Raw genomic sequence first — 22,645 nt, forward strand, 5'->3', positions numbered from 1 at the left:
AGCATGCTGGACCCATAATCCAGAGGTAGGCAGATTGAAACTATCCTTTGCTATATGCATTTTTTTTGTTAATTTAAGTAATCAAAACTGGGATTGATATTTTTGCTCTTTTATTTTTACTTAAAGTACAATAACTTTTACCATTTTAATTTGTTTTAATAGTATATTGACAGTATAGTTTTCTTTCAAAAATCCACTTAATTTTCTTTACCCGATTATTAAAATGGTAATTGACAAAAAAAACTACATTGTCACCAGAAGAGCAATACAAAATGTACAAGTGATATATTAAAATCATCTTTCCAGCTTGAATTTCAATGATGCATTGGGGCAACGATTTTGTGAGAAACATCTTCACCCTTAAATAAAGATTTTCTTAATTCCTTACCTGTGTGCTAATTAGATATCACCTTGTTTTCATATTAAACAGACTTTTACATGAGAAAGCAGCAAGGATGCAGTGGCGTTAATGTTTCCTGGTGTCAACCTGTATTATTTCAGTAGACATTGAAATGAGGATGCATCTTGCTGCCTTTCCAATGAAGCAAGTTTAATTTAGTAATAGGTGAAAAACCATCCTTACAAAGGTGTTAATCAGAGACTTGGCTTTGTGGACACTTTTCAGAGAACAAATTTGTTAGCATAAAAATAAAGCCAGAAAATAAAGAGCTGTTTAATCACTCAATTGGATTTTTCTGCCAGCATATTTTTTTTCTCTGCAACCCACTGCTAAATTGTGCTTCCTAGCTGTTTTTATAAAATCACTGAATCAAATCTAACTCTGATTACATCAGAGAAGGCCAAGTACCCTACACCATAACAGGGGGTTTGAAATTTTGACTTGTCTACTTAAAGATCACCAAAATCTGATAACAAGGTCAATTAGGTCCCTGGGTGGGATTAAACCACCAACCTTTTGGTTAAAAGCCGTACATACTAACTGATTGCGCCACAGAGACACTTTGCAAATTTCCATACTGACAAAGGCTAATAAGCATTCATCTAAAACGTTTCCTAGAAAAACTTTAAAATGTCAATAATCTGGAGAGTTTTTGTAAGATGTTTCTTCCATCAACCAACGAAGAAACACATTGGTACTTTCCCATGATGAGTGAGTGCTTCAGGATCTCTTGCACTTACATGTGCAGCAGAGTACTGCAATGGAAGCATGCTGGGCCCATAACCCAGAGGTAGGCAGATTGAAACTATCCTCTGCTATATGCATTTTTTTTTGTTAATTAAAGTAATCCAAAACTGGGATTGATATTTTGTCTCTTTTATTTTTACTTAAAGTACAATAACTTTTACCATTTTAATTTGTTTTAATAGTATATTGACAGTATTGTTTTCTTTCAAAAATCCACTTCATTTTCTTTACCCTATTATTAAAATGGTAATTGACAAAAACAAACTACATTGTCACCAGAAGAGCAATACAAAATGTACAAGTGATATATTAAAATCATCTTTCCAGCTTGAATTTCAATGATGCATTGGGTCAACAATTTTGTGAGAAACATCTTCACCCTTAAATAAAGATTTTCTTAATTCCTTACCTGTGTGCTAATTAGATATCACCTTGTTTTCACATTAAACAGACTTCCACATGAGAAAGCAGCAAGGATGCAGTGGCGTTAATGTTTCCTGGTGTCAACTTGTATTATTTCAGTAGACATTGAAATGAGGATGCATCTTGCTGCCTTTCCAATGAAGCAAGTTTAATTTAGTAATAGGTGAAAAACCATCCTTACAAAGGTGTTAATCAGAGACTTGGCTTTGTGGACACTTTTCAGAGAACAAATTTGTTAGCATAAAAATAAAGCCAGAAAATGAAGAGCTGTTTAATCACTCGATTGGATTTTTCTGCCAGCATATTTTTTTTCTCTGCAACCCACTGCTAAATTGTGCTTCCTAGCTGTTTTTTATAAAATCACTGAATCAAATCTAACTCTGATTACATCAGAGAAGGCCATATACCCTACACCATAAGAGGAGGTTTGAAATTTTGACTTGTCTACTTAAATATCACCAAAATCTGATCAGAAGGTTAATTACGTCCCTGGGTGGGATTGAACCACCAACCTTTTGGTTAACAGCCAAACACACTAACCGATTGCGCCACAGAGACACTTTGCAAAAAGTACATACTGACAAAGGCTAATAAGCATACATCTAGAACGTTTCCTAGAAAAACATTAAAAAATCAATAATCTGGAGAGTTTTTGTAAGATGTTTCTTCCATCAACCAACGAATAAACACATTGGTACTTTCCCATGATGAGTGAGTGCTTCAGGATCTCTTGCACTTACATGGGCAGCAGAGTACTGCAATGGAAGCATGCTGGACCCATAACCCAGAGGTAGGCAGATTGAAACTATCCTTTGCTATATGCATTTTTTTGGTTAATTTAAGTAATCAAAACTGGGATTGATATTTTTGCTCTTTTATTTTTACTTAAAGTACAATAACTTTTACCATTTTAATTTGTTTTAATAGTATATTGACAGTATAGTTTTCTATCAAAAATCCACTTAATTTTCTTTACCCTGTTATTAAAATGGTAATTGACAAAAAAACTACATTGTCACCAGAAGAGCAATACAAAATGTACAAGTGATATATTAAAATCATCTTTCCAGCTTGAATTTCAATGATGCATTGGGGCAACAATTTTGTGAGAAACATCTTCACCCTTAAATAAAGATTTTCGTAATTCCTTACCTGTGTGCTAATTAGATATCACCTTGTTTTCACATTAAACAGACCTCCATGTGAGAAAGCAGCAAAGATGCAGTGGCGTTAATGTTTCCTGGTGTCAACCTGTATTATTTCAGTAGACATTGAAATGAGGATGCATCTTGCTGCCTTTCCAATGAAGCAAGTTTAATTTAGTAATAGGTGAAAAACCATCCTTACAAAGGTGTTAATCAGAGACTTGGCTTTGTGGACACTTTTCAGAGAACAAATTTGTTAGCATAAAAATAAATTCCAGAAAATGAAGAGCTGTTTAATCACTCAATTGGATTTTTCTGCCAGCATATTTTTTTTCTCTGCAACCCACTGCTAAATTGTGCTTCCTAGCTGTTTTTTATAAAATCACTGAATCAAATCTAACTCTGATTACATCAGAGAAGGCCAGGTACCCTACACAATAAGAGGGGGTTTGAAATTTTGACTTGTCTACTTAAATATCACCAAAATCTGATCACAAGGTCAATTACGTCCCTGGGTGGGATTGAACCACCGACCTTTTGGTTAATAGCCGAACACACTAACCGATTGCGCCACCAAGACACTTTGCAAACAGTACATACTAACAAAGGCTAATAAGCATACATCTAGAACGTTTCCTAGAAAAATATTAAAAAATCAATAATCTGGAGAGTTTTTGTAAGATGTTTCTTCCATCAACCAATGAATAAACACATTGGTACTTTCCCATGATGAGGGAGTGCTTCAGGATCTCTTGCACTTACATGTGCAGCAGAGTACTGCAATGGAAGCATGCTGGACCCATAACCCAGAGGTAGGCAGATTGAAACTATCCTTTGCTATATGCATTTTTTTTTGTTAATTTAAGTAATCAAAACTGGGATTGATATTTTTGCTCTTTTATTTTTACTTAAAGTACAATAACTTTTACCATTTTAATTTGTTTTAATAGTATATTGACAGTATAGTTTTCTTTCAAAAATCCACTTAATTTTCTTTACCCTATTATTAAAATGGTAATTGACAAAAAAAACTACATTGTCACCAGAAGAGCAATACAAAATGTACAAGTGATATATTAAAATCATCTTTCCAGCTTGAATTTCAATGATGCATTGGGGCAACAATTTTGTGAGAAACATATTCACCCTTAAATAAAGATTTTCGTAATTTCTTACCTGTGTGCTAATTAGATATCACCTTGTTTTCACATTAAACAGACTTCCACATGAGAAAGCAGCAAGGATGCAGTGGCGTTAATGTTTCCTGGTGTCAACCTGTATTATTTCAGTAGACATTGAAATGAGGATGCATCTTGCTGCCTTTCCAATGAAGCAAGTTTAATTTAGTAATAGGTGAAAAACCATCCCTACAAAGGTGTTAATCAGAGACTTGGCTTTGTGGACACTTTTCAGAGAACAAATTTGTTAGCATAAAAATAAAGCCAGAAAATGAAGAGCTGTTTAATCACGCAATTTGATTTTTTTGCCAGCATATTTCTTTTTCTCTGCAACCCACTGCTAAATTGTGCTTCCTAGATGTTTTTATAAAATCACTGAATCAAATCTAACTCTGATTACATCAGAGAAGGCCAGGTACCCTACACCATAACAGGGGGTATGAAATTTGACTTGTCTACTTAAAGATCACCAAAATCTGATAACAAGGTCAATTAGGTCCCTGGGTGGGATTGAACCACCAACCTTTTGGTTAATAGCCGTACATACTAACTGATTGCGCCACAGAGACACTTTGCAAAAGTTCATACTGACAAAGGCTAATAAGCATTCATCTAAAACGTTTCCTAGAAAAACTTTAAAAAGTCAATAATCTGGAGAGTTTTTGTAAGATGTTTCTTCCATCAACCAACGAAGAAACACATTGGTACTTTCCCATGATGAGTGAGTGCTTCAGGATCTCTTGCACTTACATGTGCAGCAGAGTACTGCAATGGAAGCATGCTGGGCCCATAACCCAGAGGTAGGCAGATTTAAACTATCCTCTGCTATATGCATTTTTTTTTGTTAATTAAAGTAATCCAAAACTGGGATTGATATTTTGGCTCTTTTATTTTTACTTAAAGTACAATAACTTTTACCATTTTAATTTGTTTTAATAGTATATTGACAGTATTGTTTTCTTTCAAAAATCCACTTCATTTTCTTTACCCTATTATTAAAATGGTAATTGACAAAAACAAACTACATTGTCACCAGAAGAGCAATACAAAATGTACAAGTGATATATTAAAATCATCTTTCCAGCTTGAATTTCAATGATGCATTGGGGCAACGATTTTGTGAGAAACATCTTCACCCTTAAATAAAGATTTTCTTAATTCCTTACCTGTGTGCTAATTAGATATCACCTTGTTTTCATATTAAACAGACTTTTACATGAGAAAGCAGCAAGGATGCAGTGGCGTTAATGTTTCCTGGTGTCAACCTGTATTATTTCAGTAGACATTGAAATGAGGATGCATCTTGCTGCCTTTCCAATGAAGCAAGTTTAATTTAGTAATAGGTGAAAAACCATCCTTACAAAGGTGTTAATCAGAGACTTGGCTTTGTGGACACTTTTCAGAGAACAAATTTGTTAGCATAAAAATAAAGCCAGAAAATAAAGAGCTGTTTAATCACTCAATTGGATTTTTCTGCCAGCATATTTTTTTTCTCTGCAACCCACTGCTAAATTGTGCTTCCTAGCTGTTTTTATAAAATCACTGAATCAAATCTAACTCTGATTACATCAGAGAAGGCCAAGTACCCTACACCATAACAGGGGGTTTGAAATTTTGACTTGTCTACTTAAAGATCACCAAAATCTGATAACAAGGTCAATTAGGTCCCTAGGTGGGATTAAACCACCAACCTTTTGGTTAAAAGCCGTACATACTAACTGATTGCGCCACAGAGACACTTTGCAAATTTCCATACTGACAAAGGCTAATAAGCATTCATCTAAAACGTTTCCTAGCAAAACTTTAAAAAGTCAATAATCTGGAGAGTTTTTGTAAGATGTTTCTTCCATCAACCAACGAAGAAACACATTGGTACTTTCCCATGATGAGTGAGTGCTTCAGGATCTCTTGCACTTACATGTGCAGCAGAGTACTGCAATGGAAGCATGCTGGACCCATAACCCAGAGGTAGGCAGATTGAAACTATCCTCTGCTGTATGCTTTTTTTTTTGTTAATTAAAGTAATCCAAAACTGGGATTGATATTTTGGCTCTTTTATTTTTACTTAAAGTACAATAACTTTTACCATTTTAATTTGTTTTAATAGTATATTGACAGTATTGTTTTCTTTCAAAAATCCACTTCATTTTCTTTACCCTATTATTAAAATGGTAATTGACAAAAACAAACTACATTGTCACCATAAGAGCAATACAAAATGTACAAGTGATATATTAAAATCATCTTTCCAGCTTGAATTTCAATGATGCATTGGGGCAACGATTTTGTGAGAAACATCTTCACCCTTAAATAAAGATTTTCTTAATTCATTACCTGTGTGCTAATTAGATATCACCTTGTTTTCACATTAAACAGACTTCCACATGAGAAAGCAGCAAGGATGCAGTGGCGTTAATGTTTCCTGGTGTCAACCTGTATTATTTCAGTAGACATTGAAATGAGGATGCATCTTGCTGCCTTTCCAATGAAGCAAGTTTAATTTAGTAATAGGTGAAAAACCATCCCTACAAAGGTGTTAATCAGAGACTTGGCTTTGTGGACACTTTTCAGAGAACAAATTTGTTAGCATAAAAATAAAGCCAGAAAATGAAGAGCTGTTTAATCACGCAATTTGATTTTTTTGCCAGCATATTTCTTTTTCTCTGCAACCCACTGCTAAATTGTGCTTCCTAGATGTTTTTATAAAATCACTGAATCAAATCTAACTCTGATTACATCAGAGAAGGCCAGGTACCCCACACCATAACAGGGGGTATGAAATTTGACTTGTCTACTTAAAGATAACCAAAATCTGATAACAAGGTCAATTAGGTCCCTGGGTGGAATTGAACCACCAACCTTTTGGTTAATAGCCGTACACACTAACTGATTGCGCCACAGAGACACTTTGCAAACGTCCATACTGACAAAGGCTAATAAGCATTCATCTAAAACGTTTCCTAGAAAAACTTTAAAAAGTCAATAATCTGGAGAGTTTTTGTAAGATGTTTCTTCCATCAACCAACGAAGAAACACATTGGTACTTTCCCATGATGAGTGAGTGCTTCAGGATCTCTTGAACTTACATGTGCAGCAGAGTACTGCAATGGAAGCATGCTGGGCCCATAACCCAGAGGTAGGCAGATTGAAACTATCCTCTGCTATATGCATTTTTTTTTTGTTAATTAAAGTAATCCAAAACTGGGATTGATATTTTGTCTCTTTTATTTTTACTTAAAGTACAATAACTTTTACCATTTTAATTTGTTTTAATAGTATATTGACAGTATTGTTTTCTTTCAAAAATCCACTTAATTTTCTTTACCCTATTATTAAAATGGTAATTGACAAAAACAAACTACATTGTCACCAGAAGAGCAATACAAAATGTACAAGTGATATATTAAAATCATCTTTCCAGCTTGAATTTCAATGATGCATTGGGTCAACAATTTTGTGAGAAACATCTTCACCCTTAAATAAAGATTTTCTTAATTCCTTACCTGTGTGCTAATTAGATATCACCTTGTTTTCACATTAAACAGACTTCCACATGAGAAAGCAGCAAGGATGCAGTGGCGTTAATGTTTCCTGGTGTCAACTTGTATTATTTCAGTAGACATTGAAATGAGGATGCATCTTGCTGCCTTTCCAATGAAGCAAGTTTAATTTAGTAATAGGTGAAAAACCATCCTTACAAAGGTGTTAATCAGAGACTTGGCTTTGTGGACACTTTTCAGAGAACAAATTTGTTAGCATAAAAATAAAGCCAGAAAATGAAGAGCTGTTTAATCACTCGATTGGATTTTTCTGCCAGCATATTTTTTTTCTCTGCAACCCACTGCTAAATTGTGCTTCCTAGCTGTTTTTTATAAAATCACTGAATCAAATCTAACTCTGATTACATCAGAGAAGGCCATGTACCCTACACCATAAGAGGAGGTTTGAAATTTTGACTTGTCTACTTAAATATCACCAAAATCTGATCACAAGGTTAATTACGTCCCTGGGTGGGATTGAACCACCAACCTTTTGGTTAATAGCCGAACACACTAACCGATTGCGCCACAGAGACACTTTGCAAACAGTACATACTGACAAAGGCTAATAAGCATACATCTAGAACGTTTCCTAGAAAAACATTAAAAAATCAATAATCTGGAGAGTTTTTGTAAGATGTTTCTTCCATCAACCAATGAATAAACACATTGGTACTTTCCCATGATGAGTGAGTGCTTCAGGATCTCTTGCACTTACATGTGCAGCAGAGTACTGCAATGGAAGCATGCTGGACCCATAACCCAGAGGTAGGCAGATTGAAACTATCCTTTGTTATATGCATTTTTTTTTGTTAATTTAAGTAATCAAAACTGGGATTGATATTTTTGCTCTTTTATTTTTACTTAAAGTACAATAACTTTTACCATTTTAATTTGTTTTAATAGTATATTGACAGTATAGTTTTCTTTCAAAAATCCGCTTAATTTTCTTTACCCTATTATTAAAATGGTAATTGACAAAAAAAACTACATTGTCACCAGAAGAGCAATACAAAATGTACAAGTGATATATTAAAATCATCTTTCCAGCTTGAATTTCAAAGATGCATTGGGGCAACAATTTTGTGAGAAACATCTTCACCCTTAAATAAAGATTTTCGGAATTTCTTACCTGTGTGCTAATTAGATATCACCTTGTTTTCACATTAAACAGACTTCCACATGAGAAAGCAGCAAGGATGCAGTGGCGTTAATGTTTCCTGGTGTCAACTTGTATTATTTCAGTAGACATTGAAATGAGGATGCATCTTGCTGCCTTTCCAATGAAGCAAGTTTAATTTAGTAATAGGTGAAAAACCATCCCTACAAAGGTGTTAATCAGAGACTTGGCTTTGTGGACACTTTTCAGAGAACAAATTTGTTAGCATAAAAATAAAGCCAGAAAATGAAGAGCTGTTTAATCACGCAATTTGATTTTTTTGCCAGCATATTTCTTTTTCTCTGCAACCCACTGCTAAATTGTGCTTCCTAGATGTTTTTATAAAATCACTGAATCAAATCTAACTCTGATTACATCAGAGAAGGCCAGGTACCCTACACCATAACAGGGGGTATGAAATTTGACTTGTCTACTTAAATATCACCAAAATCTGATAACAAGGTCAATTGGTGGGATTGAACCACCAACCTTTTGGTTAATAGCCGTACATACTAACTGATTGCGCCACAGAGACACTTTGCAAAAGTTCATACTGACAAAGGCTAATAAGCATTCATCTAAAACGTTTCCTAGAAAAACTTTAAAATGTCAATTATCTGGAGAGTTTTTGTAAGATGTTTCTTCCATCAACCAACGAAGAAACACATTGGTACTTTCCCATGATGAGTGAGTGCTTCAGGATCTCTTGCACTTACATGTGCAGCAGAGTACTGCAATGGAAGCATGCTGGGCCCATAACCCAGAGGTAGGCAGATTGAAACTATCCTCTGCTATATGCATTTTTTTTTGTTAATTAAAGTAATCCAAAACTCGGATTGATATTTTGTCTCTTTTATTTTTACTTAAAGTACAATAACTTTTACCATTTTAATTTGTTTTAATAGTATATTGACAGTATTGTTTTCTTTCAAAAATCCACTTCATTTTCTTTACCCTATTATTAAAATGGTAATTGACAAAAACAAACTACATTGTCACCAGAAGAGCAATACAAAATGTACAAGTGATATATTAAAATCATCTTTCCAGCTTGAATTTCAATGATGCATTGGGTCAACAATTTTGTGAGAAACATCTTCACCCTTAAATAAAGATTTTCTTAATTCCTTACCTGTGTGCTAATTAGATATCACCTTGTTTTCACATTAAACAGACTTCCACATGAGAAAGTAGCAAGGATGCAGTGGAGTTAATGTTTCCTGGTGTCAACTTGTATTATTTCAGTAGACATTGAAATGAGGATGCATCTTGCTGCCTTTCCAATGAAGCAAGTTTAATTTAGTAATAGGTGAAAAACCATCCTTACAAAGGTGTTAATCAGAGACTTGGCTTTGTGGACACTTTTCAGAGAACAAATTTGTTAGCATAAAAATAAAGCCAGAAAATGAAGAGCTGTTTAATCACTCGATTGGATTTTTCTGCCAGCAAATTTTTTTTCTCTGCAACCCACTGCTAAATTGTGCTTCCTAGCTGTTTTTTATAAAATCACTGAATCAAATCTAACTCTGATTACATCAGAGAAGGCCATGTACCCTACACCATAAGAGGAGGTTTGAAATTTTGACTTGTCTACTTAAATATCACCAAAATCTGATCACAAGGTTAATTACATCCCTGGGTGGGATTGAACCACCAACCTTTTGGTTAACAGCCAAACACACTAACCGATTGCGCCACAGAGACACTTTTCAAAAAGTACATACTGACAAAGGCTAATAAGCATACATCTAGAACGTTTCCTAGAAAAATATTAAAAAATCAATAATCTGGAGAGTTTTTGTAAGATGTTTCTTCCATCAACCAATGAATAAACACATTGGTACTTTCCCATGATGAGGGAGTGCTTCAGGATCTCTTGCACTTACATGTGCAGCAGAGTACTGCAATGGAAGCATGCTGGACCCATAACCCAGAGGTAGGCAGATTGAAACTATCCTTTGCTATATGCATTTTTTTGGTTAATTTAAGTAATCAAAACTGGGATTGATATTTTTGCTCTTTTATTTTTACTTAAAGTACAATAACTTTTACCATTTTAATTTGTTTTAATAGTATATTGACAGTATAGTTTTCTTTCAAAAATCCACTTAATTTTCTTTACCCTATTATTAAAATGGTAATTGACAAAAAAAACTACATTGTCACCAGAAGAGCAATACAAAATGTACAAGTGATATATTAAAATCATCTTTCCAGCTTGAATTTCAATGATGCATTGGGGCAACAATTTTGTGAGAAACATCTTCACCCTTAAATAAAGATTTTCGTAATTTCTTACCTGTGTGCTAATTAGATATCACCTTGTTTTCACATTAAACAGACTTCCACATGAGAAAGCAGCAAGGATGCAGTGGCGTTAATGTTTCCTGGTGTCAACCTGTATTATTTCAGTAGACATTGAAATGAGGATGCATCTTGCTGCCTTTCCAATGAAGCAAGTTTAATTTAGTAATAGGTGAAAAACCATCCCTACAAAGGTGTTAATCAGAGACTTGGCTTTGTGGACACTTTTCAGAGAACAAATTTGTTAGCATAAAAATAAAGCCAGAAAATGAAGAGCTGTTTAATCACGCAATTTGATTTTTTTGCCAGCATATTTCTTTTTCTCTGCAACCCACTGCTAAATTGTGCTTCCTAGATGTTTTTATAAAATCACTGAATCAAATCTAACTCTGATTACATCAGAGAAGGCCAGGTACCCTACACCATAACAGGGGGTATGAAATTTGACTTGTCTACTTAAAGATCACCAAAATCTGATAACAAGGTCAATTAGGTCCCTGGGTGGGATTGAACCAACAACCTTTTGGTTAATAGCCGTACATACTAACTGATTGCGCCACAGAGACACTTTGCAAAAGTTCATACTGACAAAGGCTAATAAGCATTCATCTAAAACGTTTCCTAGAAAAACTTTAAAAAGTCAATAATCTGGAGAGTTTTTGTAAGATGTTTCTTCCATCAACCAACGAAGAAACACATTGGTACTTTCCCATGATGAGTGAGTGCTTCAGGATCTCTTGCACTTACATGTGCAGCAGAGTACTGCAATGGAAGCATGCTGGGCCCATAACCCAGAGGTAGGCAGATTGAAACTATCCTCTGCTATATGCATTTTTTTGTTTGTTAATTAAAGTAATCCAAAACTGGGATTGATATTTTGTCTCTTTTATTTTTACTTAAAGTACAATAACTTTTACCATTTTAATTTGTTTTAATAGTATATTGACAGTATTGTTTTCTTTCAAAAATCCACTTCATTTTCTTTACCCTATTATTAAAATGGTAATTGACAAAAACAAACTACATTGTCACCAGAAGAGCAATACAAAATGTACAAGTGATATATTAAAATCATCTTTCCAGCTATAATTTCAATGATGCATTGGGGCAACGATTTTGTGAGAAACATCTTCACCCTTAAATAACGATTTTCTTAATTCCTTACCTGTGTGCTAATTAGATATCACCTTGTTTTCACATTAAACAGACTTCCACATGAGAAAGCAGCAAGGATGCAGTGGCGTTAATGTTTCCTGGTGTCAACCTGTATTATTTCAGTAGACATTGAAATGAGGATGCATCTTGCTGCCTTTCCAATGAAGCAAGTTTAATTTAGTAATAGGTGAAAAACCATCCTTACAAAGGTGTTAATCAGAGACTTGGCTTTGTGGACACTTTTCAGAGAACAAATTTGTTAGCATAAAAATAAAGCCAGAAAATAAAAAACTGTTTAATCACTCAATTGGATTTTTCTGCCAGCATATTTTTTTTCTCTGCAACCCACTGCTAAATTGTGCTTCCAAGCTGTTTTTATAAAATCACTGAATCAAATCTAACTCTGATTACATCAGAGAAGGCCAAGTACCCTACACCATAACAGGGGGTTTGAAATTTTGACTTGTCTACTTAAAGATCACCAAAATCTGATAACAAGGGAAATTAGGTCCCTGGGTGGGATTGAACCACCAACCTTTTGGTTAATAGCCGTACATACTAACTGATTGCGCCACAGAGACACTTTGCAAAAGTCCATACTGACAAAGGCTAATAAGCATTCATCTAAAACGTTTCCTAGCAAAACTTTAAAAAGTCAATAATCTGGAGAGTTTTTGTAAGATGTTTCTTCCATCAACCAACGAAGAAACACATTGGTACTTTCCCATGATGAGTGAGTGCTTCAGGATCTCTTGCACTTACATGTGCAGCAGAGTACTGCAATGGAAGCATGCTGGACCCATAACCCAGAGGTAGGCAGATTGAAACTATCCTCTGCTGTATGCTTTTTTTTTTTGTTAATTAAAGTAATCCAAAACTGGGATTGATATTTTGGCTCTTTTATTTTTACTTAAAGTACAATAACTTTTACCATTTTAATTTGTTTTAATAGTATATTGACAGTATTGTTTTCTTTCAAAAATCCACTTCATTTTCTTTACCCTATTATTAAAATGGTAATTGACAAAAACAAACTACATTGTCACCAGAAGAGCAATACAAAATGTACAAGTGATATATTAAAATCATCTTTCCAGCTTGAATTTCAATGATGCATTGGGTCAACAATTTTGTGAGAAACATCTTCACCCTTAAATAAAGATTTTCTTAATTCCTTACCTGTGTGCTAATTAGATATCACCTTGTTTTCACATTAAACAGACTTCCACATGAGAAAGCAGCAAGGATGCAGTGGCGTTAATGTTTCCTGGTGTCAACTTGTATTATTTCAGTAGACATTGAAATGAGGATGCATCTTGCTGCCTTTCCAATGAAGCAAGTTTAATTTAGTAATAGGTGAAAAACCATCCTTACAAAGGTGTTAATCAGAGACTTGGCTTTGTGGACACTTTTCAGAGAACAAATTTGTTAGCATAAAAATAAAGCCAGAAAATGAAGAGCTGTTTAATCACTCGATTGGATTTTTCTGCCAGCATATTTTTTTTCTCTGCAACCCACTGCTAAATTGTGCTTCCTAGCTGTTTTTTATAAAATCACTGAATCAAATCTAACTCTGATTACATCAGAGAAGGCCAGGTACCCTACACAATAAGAGGGGGTTTGAAATTTTGACTTGTCTACTTAAATATCACCAAAATCTGATCACAAGGTCAATTACGTCCCTGGGTGGGATTGAACCACCAACCTTTTGGTTTATAGCCGAACACACTAACCGATTGCGCCACCGAGACACTTTGTAAACAGTACATACTGACAAAGGCTAATAAGCATACATCTAGAACGTTTCCTAGAAAAATATTAAAAAATCAATAATCTGGAGAGTTTTTGTAAGATGTTTCTTCCATCAACCAATGAATAAACACATTGGTACTTTCCCATGATGAGTGAGTGCTTCAGGATCTCTTGCACTTACATGTGCAGCAGAGTACTGCAATGGAAGCATGCTGGACCCATAACCCAGAGGTAGGCAGATTGAAACTATCCTTTGCTATATGCATTTTTTTTGTTAATTTAAGTAATCAAAACTGGGATTGATATTTTTGCTCTTTTATTTTTACTTAAAGTACAATAACTTTTACCATTTTAATTTGTTTTAATAGTATATTGACAGTATAGTTTTCTTTCAAAAATCCACTTAATTTTCTTTACCCTATTATTAAAATGGTAATTGACAAAAAAAACTACATTGTCACCAGAAGAGCAATACAAAATGTACAAGTGATATATTAAAATCATCTTTCCAGCTTGAATTTCAATGATGCATTGGGGCAACGATTTTGTGAGAAACATCTTCACCCTTAAATAAAGATTTTCTTAATTCCTTACCTGTGTGCTAATTAGATATCACCTTGTTTTCATATTAAACAGACTTTTACATGAGAAAGCAGCAAGGATGCAGTGGCGTTAATGTTTCCTGGTGTCAACCTGTATTATTTCAGTAGACATTGAAATGAGGATGCATCTTGCTGCCTTTCCAATGAAGCAAGTTTAATTTAGTAATAGGTGAAAAACCATCCTTACAAAGGTGTTAATCAGAGACTTGGCTTTGTGGACACTTTTCAGAGAACAAATTTGTTAGCATAAAAATAAAGCAAGAAAATAAAGAGCTGTTTAATCACTCAATTGGATTTTTCTGCCAGCATATTTTTTTTCTCTGCAACCCACTGCTAAATTGTGCTTCCTAGCTGTTTTTATAAAATCACTGAATCAAATCTAACTCTGATTACATCAGAGAAGGCCAAGTACCCTACACCATAACAGGGGGTTTGAAATTTTGACTTGTCTACTTAAAGATCACCAAAATCTGATAACAAGGTCAATTAGGTCCCTGGGTGGGATTAAACCACCAACCTTTTGGTTAAAAGCCATACATACTAACTGATTGCGCCACAGAGACACTTTGCAAATTTCCATACTGACAAAGGCTAATAAGCATTCATCTAAAACGTTTCCTAGAAAAACTTTAAAATGTCAATAATCTGGAGAGTTTTTGTAAGATGTTTCTTCCATCAACCAACGAAGAAACACATTGGTACTTTCCCATGATGAGTGAGTGCTTCAGGATCTCTTGCACTTACATGTGCAGCAGAGTACTGCAATGGAAGCATGCTGGGCCCATAACCCAGAGGTAGGCAGATTGAAACTATCCTCTGCTATATGCATTTTTTTTTGTTAATTAAAGTAATCCAAAACTGGGATTGATATTTTGTCTCTTTTATTTTTACTTAAAGTACAATAACTTTTACCATTTTAATTTGTTTTAATAGTATATTGACAGTATTGTTTTCTTTCAAAAATCCACTTCATTTTCTTTACCCTATTATTAAAATGGTAATTGACAAAAACAAACTACATTGTCACCAGAAGAGCAATACAAAATGTACAAGTGATATATTAAAATCATCTTTCCAGCTTGAATTTCAATGATGCATTGGGTCAACAATTTTGTGAGAAACATCTTCACCCTTAAATAAAGATTTTCTTAATTCCTTACCTGTGTGCTAATTAGATATCACCTTGTTTTCACATTAAACAGACTTCCACATGAGAAAGCAGCAAGGATGCAGTGGCGTTAATGTTTCCTGGTGTCAACTTGTATTATTTCAGTAGACATTGAAATGAGGATGCATCTTGCTGCCTTTCCAATGAAGCAAGTTTAATTTAGTAATAGGTGAAAAACCATCCTTACAAAGGTGTTAATCAGAGACTTGGCTTTGTGGACACTTTTCAGAGAACAAATTTGTTAGCATAAAAATAAAGCCAGAAAATGAAGAGCTGTTTAATCACTCGATTGGATTTTTCTGCCAGCATATTTTTTTTCTCTGCAACCCACTGCTAAATTGTGCTTCCTAGCTGTTTTTTATAAAATCACTGAATCAAATCTAACTCTGATTACATCAGAGAAGGCCATGTACCCTACACCATAAGAGGAGGTTTGAAATTTTGACTTGTCTACTTAAATATCACCAAAATCTGATCACAAGGTTAATTACGTCCCTGGGTGGGATTGAACCACCAACCTTTTGGTTAACAGCCAAACACACTAACCGATTGCGCCACAGAGACACTTTGCAAAAAGTATATACTGACAAAGGCTAATAAGCATACATCTAGAACGTTTCCTAGAAAAACATTAAAAAATCAATAATCTGGAGAGTTTTTGTAAGATGTTTCTTCCATCAACCAACGAATAAACACATTGGTACTTTCCCATGATGAGTGAGTGCTTCAGGATCTCTTGCACTTACATGGGCAGCAGAGTACTGCAATGGAAGCATGCTGGACCCATAACCCAGAGGTAGGCAGATTGAAACTATCCTTTGCTATATGCATTTTTTTTGTTAATTTAAGTAATCAAAACTGGGATTGATATTTTTGCTCTTTTATTTTTACTTAAAGTACAATAACTTTTACCATTTTAATTTGTTTTAATAGTATATTGACAGTATAGTTTTCTTTCAAAAATCCACTTAATTTTCTTTACCCTGTTATTAAAATGGTAATTGACAAAAAAACTACATTGTCACCAGAAGAGCAATACAAAATGTACAAGTGATATATTAAAATCATCTTTCCAGCTTGAATTTCAATGATGCATTGGGGCAACAATTTTGTGAGAAACATCTTCACCCTTAAATAAAGATTTTCATAATTCCTTACCTGTGTGCTAATTAGATATCACCTTGTTTTCACATTAAACAGACTTCCATGTGAGAAAGCAGCAAAGATGCAGTGGCGTTAATGTTTCCTGGTGTCAACCTGTATTATTTCAGTAGACATTGAAATGAGGATGCATCTTGCTGCCTTTCCAATGAAGCAAGTTTAATTTAGTAATAGGTGAAAAACCATCCTTACAAAGGTGTTAATCAGAGACTTGGCTTTGTGGACACTTTTCAGAGAACAAATTTGTTAGCATAAAAATAAATTCCAGAAAATGAAGAGCTGTTTAATCACTCAATTGGATTTTTCTGCCAGCATATTTTTTTTCTCTGCAACCCACTGCTAAATTGTGCTTCCTAGCTGTTTTTTATAAAATCACTGAATCAAATCTAACTCTGATTACATCAGAGAAGGCCAGGTACCCTACACAATAAGAGGGGGTTTGAAATTTTGACTTGTCTACTTAAATATCACCAAAATCTGATCACAAGGTCAATTACGTCCCTGGGTGGGATTGAACCACCGACCTTTTGGTTAATAGCCGAACACACTAACCGATTGCGCCACCAAGACACTTTGCAAACAGTACATACTAACAAAGGCTAATAAGCATACATCTAGAACGTTTCCTAGAAAAATATTAAAAAATCAATAATCTGGAGAGTTTTTGTAAGATGTTTCTTCCATCAACCAATGAATAAACACATTGGTACTTTCCCATGATGAGGGAGTGCTTCAGGATCTCTTGCACTTACATGTGCAGCAGAGTACTGCAATGGAAGCATGCTGGACCCATAACCCAGAGGTAGGCAGATTGAAACTATCCTTTGCTATATGCATTTTTTTTTGTTAATTTAAGTAATCAAAACTGGGATTGATATTTTTGCTCTTTTATTTTTACTTAAAGTACAATAACTTTTACCATTTTAATTTGTTTTAATAGTATATTGACAGTATAGTTTTCTTTCAAAAATCCACTTAATTTTCTTTACCCTATTATTAAAATGGTAATTGACAAAAAAAACTACATTGTCACCAGAAGAGCAATACAAAATGTACAAGTGATATATTAAAATCATCTTTCCAGCTTGAATTTCAATGATGCATTGGGGCAACAATTTTGTGAGAAACATATTCACCCTTAAATAAAGATTTTCGTAATTTCTTACCTGTGTGCTAATTAGATATCACCTTGTTTTCACATTAAACAGACTTCCACATGAGAAAGCAGCAAGGATGCAGTGGCGTTAATGTTTCCTGGTGTCAACCTGTATTATTTCAGTAGACATTGAAATGAGGATGCATCTTGCTGCCTTTCCAATGAAGCAAGTTTAATTTAGTAATAGGTGAAAAACCATCCCTACAAAGGTGTTAATCAGAGACTTGGCTTTGTGGACACTTTTCAGAGAACAAATTTGTTAGCATAAAAATAAAGCCAGAAAATGAAGAGCTGTTTAATCACGCAATTTGATTTTTTTGCCAGCATATTTCTTTTTCTCTGCAACCCACTGCTAAATTGTGCTTCCTAGATGTTTTTATAAAATCACTGAATCAAATCTAACTCTGATTACATCAGAGAAGGCCAGGTACCCTACACCATAACAGGGGGTATGAAATTTGACTTGTCTACTTAAAGATCACCAAAATCTGATAACAAGGTCAATTAGGTCCCTAGGTGGGATTGAACCACCAACCTTTTGGTTAATAGCCGTACATACTAACTGATTGCGCCACAGAGACACTTTGCAAAAGTTCATACTGACAAAGGCTAATAAGCATTCATCTAAAACGTTTCCTAGAAAAACTTTAAAAAGTCAATAATCTGGAGAGTTTTTGTAAGATGTTTCTTCCATCAACCAACAAAGAAACACATTGGTACTTTCCCATGATGAGTGAGTGCTTCAGGATCTCTTGCACTTACATGTGCAGCAGAGTACTGCAATGGAAGCATGCTGGGCCCATAACCCAGAGGTAGGCAGATTGAAACTATCCTCTGCTATATGCATTTTTTTTTGTTAATTAAAGTAATCCAAAACTGGGATTGATATTTTGGCTCTTTTATTTTTACTTAAAGTACAATAACTTTTACCATTTTAATTTGTTTTAATAGTATATTGACAGTATTGTTTTCTTTCAAAAATCCACTTCATTTTCTTTACCCTATTATTAAAATGGTAATTGACAAAAACAAACTACATTGTCACCAGAAGAGCAATACAAAATGTACAAGTGATATATTAAAATCATCTTTCCAGCTTGAATTTCAATGATGCATTGGGGCAACGATTTTGTGAGAAACATCTTCACCCTTAAATAAAGATTTTCTTAATTCCTTACCTGTGTGCTAATTAGATATCACCTTGTTTTCATATTAAACAGACTTTTACATGAGAAAGCAGCAAGGATGCAGTGGCGTTAATGTTTCCTGGTGTCAACCTGTATTATTTCAGTAGACATTGAAATGAGGATGCATCTTGCTGCCTTTCCAATGAAGCAAGTTTAATTTAGTAATAGGTGAAAAACCATCCTTACAAAGGTGTTAATCAGAGACTTGGCTTTGTGGACACTTTTCAGAGAACAAATTTGTTAGCATAAAAATAAAGCCAGAAAATAAAGAGCTGTTTAATCACTCAATTGGATTTTTCTGCCAGCATATTTTTTTTCTCTGCAACCCACTGCTAAATTGTGCTTCCTAGCTGTTTTTATAAAATCACTGAATCAAATCTAACTCTGATTACATCAGAGAAGGCCAAGTACCCTACACCTTAACAGGGGGTTTGAAATTTTGACTTGTCTACTTAAAGATCACCAAAATCTGATAACAAGGTCAATTAGGTCCCTAGGTGGGATTAAACCACCAACCTTTTGGTTAAAAGCCGTACATACTAACTGATTGCGCCACAGAGACACTTTGCAAATTTCCATACTGACAAAGGCTAATAAGCATTCATCTAAAACGTTTCCTAGCAAAACTTTAAAAAGTCAATAATCTGGAGAGTTTTTGTAAGATGTTTCTTCCATCAACCAACGAAGAAACACATTGGTACTTTCCCATGATGAGTGAGTGCTTCAGGATCTCTTGAACTTACATTTGCAGCAGAGTACTGCAATGGAAGCATGCTGGGCCCATAACCCAGAGGTAGGCAGATTGAAACTATCCTCTGCTATATGCATTTTTTTTTTGTTAATTAAAGTAATCCAAAACTGGGATTGATATTTTGTCTCTTTTATTTTTACTTAAAGTACAATAACTTTTACCATTTTAATTTGTTTTAATAGTATATTGACAGTATTGTTTTCTTTCAAAAATCCACTTAATTTTCTTTACCCTATTATTAAAATGGTAATTGACAAAAACAAACTACATTGTCACCAGAAGAGCAATACAAAATGTACAAGTGATATATTAAAATCATCTTTCCAGCTTGAATTTCAATGATGCATTGGGTCAACAATTTTGTGAGAAACATCTTCACCCTTAAATAAAGATTTTCTTAATTCCTTACCTGTGTGCTAATTAGATATCACCTTGTTTTCACATTAAACAGACTTCCACATGAGAAAGCAGCAAGGATGCAGTGGCGTTAATGTTTCCTGGTGTCAACTTGTATTATTTCAGTAGACATTGAAATGAGGATGCATCTTGCTGCCTTTCCAATGAAGCAAGTTTAATTTAGTAATAGGTGAAAAACCATCCTTACAAAGGTGTTAATCAGAGACTTGGCTTTGTGGACACTTTTCAGAGAACAAATTTGTTAGCATAAAAATAAAGCCAGAAAATGAAGAGCTGTTTAATCACTCGATTGGATTTTTCTGCCAGCATATTTTTTTTCTCTGCAACCCACTGCTAAATTGTGCTTCCTAGCTGTTTTTTATAAAATCACTGAATCAAATCTAACTCTGATTACATCAGAGAAGGCCATGTACCCTACACCATAAGAGGAGGTTTGAAATTTTGACTTGTCTACTTAAATATCACCAAAATCTGATCACAAGGTTAATTACGTCCCTGGGTGGGATTGAACCACCAACCTTTTGGTTAATAGCCGAACACACTAACCGATTGCGCCACAGAGACACTTTGCAAACAGTACATACTGACAAAGGCTAATAAGCATACATCTAGAACGTTTCCTAGAAAAACATTAAAAAATCAATAATCTGGAGAGTTTTTGTAAGATGTTTCTTCCATCAACCAATGAATAAACACATTGGTACTTTCCCATGATGAGTGAGTGCTTCAGGATCTCTTGCACTTACATGTGCAGCAGAGTACTGCAATGGAAGCATGCTGGACCCATAACCCAGAGGTAGGCAGATTGAAACTATCCTTTGTTATATGCATTTTTTTTTGTTAATTTAAGTAATCAAAACTGGGATTGATATTTTTGCTCTTTTATTTTTACTTAAAGTACAATAACTTTTACCATTTTAATTTGTTTTAATAGTATATTGACAGTATAGTTTTCTTTCAAAAATCCGCTTAATTTTCTTTACCCTATTATTAAAATGGTAATTGACAAAAAAAACTACATTGTCACCAGAAGAGCAATACAAAATGTACAAGTGATATATTAAAATCATCTTTCCAGCTTGAATTTCAAAGATGCATTGGGGCAACAATTTTGTGAGAAACATCTTCACCCTTAAATAAAGATTTTCGGAATTTCTTACCTGTGTGCTAATTAGATATCACCTTGTTTTCACATTAAACAGACTTCCACATGAGAAAGCAGCAAGGATGCAGTGGCGTTAATGTTTCCTGGTGTCAACTTGTATTATTTCAGTAGACATTGAAATGAGGATGCATCTTGCTGCCTTTCCAATGAAGCAAGTTTAATTTAGTAATAGGTGAAAAACCATCCCTACAAAGGTGTTAATCAGAGACTTGGCTTTGTGGACACTTTTCAGAGAACAAATTTGTTAGCATAAAAATAAAGCCAGAAAATGAAGAGCTGTTTAATCACGCAATTTGATTTTTTTGCCAGCATATTTCTTTTTCTCTGCAACCCACTGCTAAATTGTGCTTCCTAGATGTTTTTATAAAATCACTGAATCAAATCTAACTCTGATTACATCAGAGAAGGCCAGGTACCCTACACCATAACAGGGGGTATGAAATTTGACTTGTCTACTTAAATATCACCAAAATCTGATAACAAGGTCAATTGGTGGGATTGAACCACCAACCTTTTGGTTAATAGCCGTACATACTAACTGATTGCGCCACAGAGACACTTTGCAAAAGTTCATACTGACAAAGGCTAATAAGCATTCATCTAAAACGTTTCCTAGAAAAACTTTAAAATGTCAATTATCTGGAGAGTTTTTGTAAGATGTTTCTTCCATCAACCAACGAAGAAACACATTGGTACTTTCCCATGATGAGTGAGTGCTTCAGGATCTCTTGCACTTACATGTGCAGCAGAGTACTGCAATGGAAGCATGCTGGGCCCATAACCCAGAGGTAGGCAGATTGAAACTATCCTCTGCTATATGCATTTTTTTTTGTTAATTAAAGTAATCCAAAACTCGGATTGATATTTTGTCTCTTTTATTTTTACTTAAAGTACAATAACTTTTACCATTTTAATTTGTTTTAATAGTATATTGACAGTATTGTTTTCTTTCAAAAATCCACTTCATTTTCTTTACCCTATTATTAAAATGGTAATTGACAAAAACAAACTACATTGTCACCAGAAGAGCAATACAAAATGTACAAGTGATATATTAAAATCATCTTTCCAGCTTGAATTTCAATGATGCATTGGGTCAACAATTTTGTGAGAAACATCTTCACCCTTAAATAAAGATTTTCTTAATTCCTTACCTGTGTGCTAATTAGATATCACCTTGTTTTCACATTAAACAGACTTCCACATGAGAAAGCAGCAAGGATGCAGTGGCGTTAA

At 34.3% G+C, this 22,645-nt stretch overlaps 3 non-coding genes across 3 annotated transcripts; all 3 read right to left on the reverse strand.

The window, feature by feature from the left end:
• Positions 1 to 2,054: 2,054 nt before the first annotated feature.
• Positions 2,055 to 2,128, reverse strand: TRNAN-GUU (transfer RNA asparagine (anticodon GUU)). Its single transcript has one exon. It is a non-coding gene; the product is annotated as a tRNA-Asn (tRNA).
• An 11,599-nt stretch (positions 2,129 to 13,727) lies between these two features.
• TRNAY-AUA (transfer RNA tyrosine (anticodon AUA)) lies at positions 13,728 to 13,801 on the reverse strand. Its single transcript has one exon. It is a non-coding gene; the product is annotated as a tRNA-Tyr (tRNA).
• A 2,261-nt stretch (positions 13,802 to 16,062) lies between these two features.
• Positions 16,063 to 16,136, reverse strand: TRNAN-GUU (transfer RNA asparagine (anticodon GUU)). Its single transcript has one exon. It is a non-coding gene; the product is annotated as a tRNA-Asn (tRNA).
• Positions 16,137 to 22,645: the final 6,509 nt, after the last annotated feature.

The sequence above is a fragment of the Pseudophryne corroboree genome, unplaced genomic scaffold (assembly GCF_028390025.1).
Source record: "Pseudophryne corroboree isolate aPseCor3 unplaced genomic scaffold, aPseCor3.hap2 scaffold_1469, whole genome shotgun sequence".
NCBI lineage: Eukaryota > Metazoa > Chordata > Amphibia > Anura > Myobatrachidae > Pseudophryne > Pseudophryne corroboree.